The sequence below is a fragment of the Homalodisca vitripennis genome, unplaced genomic scaffold (genome assembly GCF_021130785.1).
Source record: "Homalodisca vitripennis isolate AUS2020 unplaced genomic scaffold, UT_GWSS_2.1 ScUCBcl_608;HRSCAF=2996, whole genome shotgun sequence".
Classification (NCBI taxonomy): domain Eukaryota; kingdom Metazoa; phylum Arthropoda; class Insecta; order Hemiptera; family Cicadellidae; genus Homalodisca; species Homalodisca vitripennis.
In genome coordinates, this window is record NW_025776810.1 from 135812 (window position 1) to 141747 (window position 5936).

At 30.2% G+C, this 5936-nt stretch overlaps 1 long non-coding RNA gene across 1 annotated transcript; it reads left to right on the top strand.

Moving 5' to 3' along the window:
- The first annotated feature begins 988 nt into the window (after positions 1-988).
- LOC124370926 lies at positions 989-3933 on the top strand. Its single transcript, XR_006923222.1, has 3 exons — positions 989-1148; positions 2567-2649; positions 3899-3933. It is a non-coding gene; the product is annotated as an uncharacterized LOC124370926 (long non-coding RNA).
- Positions 3934-5936: the final 2003 nt, after the last annotated feature.

Sequence of the window (5936 nt, forward strand, 5' to 3'; positions counted from 1 at the left end):
AGGAAGAAGAGTGTAACAGAAGGCGACCAGGCAATACCAATATTACCAAACAGAGAAGTTATTTTTCCACGAAAAAGAACAAAAAATCCTCGCAGAGAGGCCTCACAGAGGAGAAAAAGTTAGAGATTTGCCTAGATTTAAACCTTCTGAGTGACAATGGCAGACTTCAATAAATTATATAAATTTGTGTAATTGTAATTGTATCATAAATCTGTATATTCATAGCATTAGAGATCAGTAGGACTAAATTATTTTTATCATCTGTATTACATAAATATTTCTGTAATATAAGTGTAATATTTCTTACATACATATAAGTGTTATAATTGTAAACCAAAAATATACTCATATATGATCTTAAACTGAATTTGTCAGTTACAGTAATATAATATAATTAGGAAAATTTTGTATTTATTAATGATGTCACGTACTATGTTAGGTATTTAAGTCAGGTAGTTGTCATTAATTTTGTCATATTTCTATAATTATGTTTTTGGTTGAATATTTACTCGCAAGTTTCTTTTTTAATGCCCTTAGTTTATTACAGCTTTTACATAACTCTTATTACAGATTTTGTAGCGTAATTATTAATTTATTTACTACCAATTAAGAACTCCACATTATAATATGTTGCTTTTGCCCTATTAATTTGAATATATTCCAATAGCACAAAAAGATTATGACATTTTATTCGTTGTGCACCATCTCACATTTTGTAAAGTGTCTTTGGAGTTATAAAGAAAGTTCAATATTAATATAATTAATTTGATATAATTTCTATGTTTTGCAGATATGTTCGGATATAAAACGACTCATTAATTCGGATATAAAACGACTCATTAATTCGTAAGATAATAGAAATCAGAACCGTTCCGAACTGAGGTCGCTATCAGCCGCATGTACAGAGTTTGTCAGGAATTTTCGGGATTTATCGGTACTGCTCGGCTCTGCCCCCACTCTTTCTAACCGCCTGGCTTGATCACCCCATCAAAAGTCAGGCGTGAGGAGCTCGTCTACGTCTGCTGCAGTGCTGTGCCGGTATTAGTTCATAGTTGTTGTTGTAGAGTGAGGTCAGTTATTCGTTGATATTATATATAATCAGTTGAGTACAGTGTCAACAATGTCAGCCGCTGTGAAAAGTACCAGTGGTAAGTAACGTATCCAGCATAACATTATCATCCTCTAGAAAACTGTTAGTTATTTTATAACACCTGCATGTTTTTGGGGCCCTCGATGTGCGTCTAACACTTGATAGAAGGCCAAGGTTAATGCTTGGGTTCGTTTCGTATGACGTTTGCTCTATCGTTTCTTGGAGTCTGATTTGCCTGAAAGTATGACAAGATGAGATCGCCCACTTTATAACATTTTAATTTCGTTATTGTACTTAAAATTTTGATCCATTACACAAGGTATTTTCCAAATAATAAGTAATGATGATTTCGTGTTATTATCAGTCATCACGTTTTTTTTTATGTTTTCTCACGATGAAAAATTATTTCTGACGAAGACGCCTGGAACACTGTTCATTGATGCTACGAATTCCTCATCACAGAACAACTGTTTAAAACAATAATTTATAGTTTTCACTTGCGGTATGTGGAATTCCATCATTTTCCTGAAGATCTCTGGGGAGCCGGGATTGGTTATCTTGATCTGTTAAATAAGAAAAGAAAAGAAAAAAGAAAAGAATTGTTAGTATTCTAAATTAAGTTAAATAATTACATTTTGTTCAGATTTGATATTGAAATTTTTTAATATCTAAAATATCTAATATTTAAAAACTATTGACTGCTCTTGTGGATAAATACAGAATTTACTAATTCATTCATCTGTATAGGAGCTATTTTGAGTATGTATAATAGTAAAAAACATTGTTTGCATTATTGGTACACATAAGAAGTTACAATAAAGATCATTACAAAAGGAACATACATGTTTAAATATATTTTTAAATTTGTAATTTTTTTCAGTTATATTTTTATGTTTGCTTTTCTGGAAACTTTATAACAATAATTGTATTTAATTTGATAAACTCTAGATGAGTTTTTATTAGAGTTGTTTTTTATTAGAGTTTCCCAGTTACTATTATTTTCTTGTTTGTATTATAAGTAACAAATTTGTGTGCAGTTTTACTCACAGCAAGTGCAATAATTGAATAAATGTAGACAGGGGCGTCACCAGCCGATGACCTGGGGGGGGGGGGAAGCTGATATGGAGAATGAGAAAAGTATGATAATGGTCAACAGGTTCTTTTTTGATTCGGTTAATTCGAGGGTTTTTCGTAAACTTCTCGACCACTTCTAAGAGCAGTCAAGCAAAAAACTTAGGACTTTTGTTGCTTTACATTTGGTAACTTTTTTAGAATCTCCAGGGGGGGGGGCAGCTGTCCCCCCCTTGGCGACGCCCCTTGAATATAGGTGTCAAATGTTGCAACTTATGGTTGTTTTGTTATTTTTTCTTTTTACGGAAAAATTTGTTAAAATATACTTGTCATGTATATTATACATTTTTCACAAACTGTTCTGATTTGGTTTACTTACTTTATTATAATAAGTGTTTGTTTCAGGCTTAAATGTACCCTATATGGGAAAATGCTGCTTCTGCTTCTCCCTCAAATTTGGTTCTCTGGCCATTGCTGCTTGTTCTGTGGTGAGTTCAGTTAGTGTTACCCTATACTTAGGTAGTCATCCTATCCATTATATCCTAGGAGGTTAAACTGGAGTCTTGTCCCCTTATTCTCAAAATCTAGTAAAAAATAAAACACAACAACTTAACATACCTAAAGTGTTAGTCTACTGGATATTTATGGATAGCTCGAAAAAAGGTAGAATTTTTTGCATAAAAAACGTTAATTATAGAATCTAATGTTCTTCAATACCGCAATTTGGGTGAGTACAATATTAGTATCCTTCGTAAAATGTAAAAATATCTTGAGCTTGTGGTTCATCTCTGATTATGGCTGAGTGTTTAGTTTATTGTTGATGATTAATTACTAGAAAGCATAACAGCCAACATATATATATATATATATATATATATATATATATATATATATATATATATATATTACTGGAATAGAAAAACAGTCACTAAATCACTATATAATTATGATATGCCATCAGGACCAATCAGAACTCTATTGATTTATTTTTAATTTTGCATTATCTTATGTTTGAAATTTATTTTTCGATGCCTAAAGAAGAGAATAGATTCCAGTGAAGAACGTAGCTAGAAAAAACATTTTGGGGGGTATCCAGACAACTAATATTTTCCCATAGTGGACAGAGAGTAAGGCTCCATTTTGTTCCTTAAAATGTTCTTGATTCATTTCTTTGTTGAGAACGGTCTTTCAGCATTACATGTCAGTAATACTGAACTATGTAAATAATAATAATCGTTTATTGAAAAAGTAATTAAAATAATTTGGGGTGGGTATTTGGAACTCTTGGACCCCCTCGTTGGTTACGTCCTTGATGCCCGTTCTTGTAAAATTGTGTTCCTTTGTAACATATACAATGAAAAATGTTTCAAAATCCTGTGATTATGGTTTTAGGTTGTCTAGCAAATCGAGTAGTGTTGTTTTATTTTGAAATCGTAATGTTTGTCAAAATTTGTAATCAATTCCACACAGTGATCAAATACCTTATGCTTGATCCATGATCAAAACGATCAAATACCTTATGCTTGATCCATGATCACACCGAAAATCGCAGTGTTGGTCATTGGACGCAAAATATGGCCAGTATACTTTGGCCTTTTCTAGCTTAAAATAAGGAATGGTGTGAAACGGTAATAACTTTAATGTCACAGGATTATGAAAACCGGTCTGTGTAAGTGTGTGTATTCGATATGCTATGTGTCTTTATTTTAAAAAGTAATTATGTTTTACTTGTTACAGCTTTTCTGGATTTTTTGTGCTGTTCGATATATTAACAGTCAACAGATACAGTAAGTCTGCTGTTCTTAATTTTAGATCATAAGAAACCATTTATTGAGCTGAATCTGTTATTAGATAAGTAAAACAAAATACGACTATATTAAAATGCTTGAGAGGTTATGAAGGAAGACCTCACCAAACTATGACAAATAACTGAAGAGAATTTTATAGTAAATCATGTGTTTTTATCATATATGATTTTAATAGATTTCTCAAAATTTGAAGTAATACAATGCTTATAAACGGATAATTGCAAAATGTCATGCAATGCGACCAAATAAATCAAATGAAAATTTTAAGAAAAACTTTAATTCTAAAGATTTAAAATCAAAAGAAATATTTTTAATTTTAGTAACCAGTTTCATTGTTAACGATTTTTTAAATTTTTACTGTTTTGAGAAAAGGCTTAATATATATATATATTATATATATATATATATTATATATATATATATATATAAACTTTACTGGTATGTTAAATATACACTAATTTAATTCAAATTTAAACTTTACATATTTGGGTTTGACAATAATTGTACATTCAAGTTATTTAGTGTATGACTAAATTCATAATTATTACAAATTAAAATTTTGTAATATTAAGATATCTAATGTCTTGGTTGTGACAAGGTATTTAGCTGTGATGAGTTGGATAAAAATATGAAATTAGGGATGAAGGGAAAGCAGAAGAATGAAAAGTAGGCGACAGTATGATGTTCCAACAACTTTGTCTGTTGGTCATGTCACTTTTAGACCAGTCTAGGGTAGCCATTCAAAAAAATAGGTTCAGATCAGGAGTAACATTTAACTCGTGATTGTTTGGATCTCCTGACCTCATGCTACAAGGAAAGACAATCAACACATACCGTGTATTGTACAACTTTGATCAAGCTCTGCAAAGCGGTTTCAGAACAAAAGGCGTGTCATGAAAAAGGAATCTTGCTCCTTGGTGACAATGCAACATCTCCAACTATGTGTAGCCTCTGAAAATGATTGGAACTTGGCTGCCAGAGCAGGCAGCAAATTTATATTGAAGAGGGATTTCAAAACATTTTTTCAAGGCATAACAGAATCTCCTCCTCTATGATGGTTATATTAATTAGATGTTAGTTTATTTCGAAGCTATTGTTATCAATTGCCAGGCCTGTCAGTATAAATTAAATGCGTTCAAATTTAAGTATTACAACTAAAATATGATTATGGAAATATACCTATAGAGGGTCATTTTAATCTTAACATTAATAAATGTGCTATTTATTTCATGTTACGTAATTGAAAAAGTAGACATGGGCTTTAACTTTATGTACATTTATAATTTAATAGCAAGTATAAACATATTCCAAAACTATTTTTTTTGAACAAATACATACAAACCATCTCTAGAAAATAAAGTTCACATTTTACAAAATTAAATAAGAGAGAATGCGATGTACTATCCTCATCCTTCAAAAGAATATACGACGTTGGTTTTGAACTCAATTCTTTACTGGTTCAGAAATTCAAGTCAAAAATTTAGAATATTATTATGTATATAATTTGAGTTTATCTGATAACCCTTTCATTTCAGAAATCTGAAATTTATTGTCACATAACATTACATAATGCACTAGATAAAATCTACAAATGAACAGGTCATCTATATTGAATGACTCGTCAGTATAATTAAAAATATCCTTATCCTAGAAATAAAACTATTTATAAACATAATTAATAACTAATTGATAAATAATCATAATTAATAAACACAAAACAGTGACCCATATGTATACATATATGCGTACAAATAGAACATAAAGTTTTAACAATATAGGTGAATTGTCTACAAAAACGTTTTAAAAATCTAAAAAATAATTAGTGATAAAATAAATACAATGTACACTGGGAAAAAAATATATACAAGGTTTAAAGTTGTAGTTTTTTTTTAAAGTTTTGAAAATGGTTGGAGAGTAATATATTGAATGAAGGTTGCATTAATTAGAAAATCATTTTCTGAGTAATA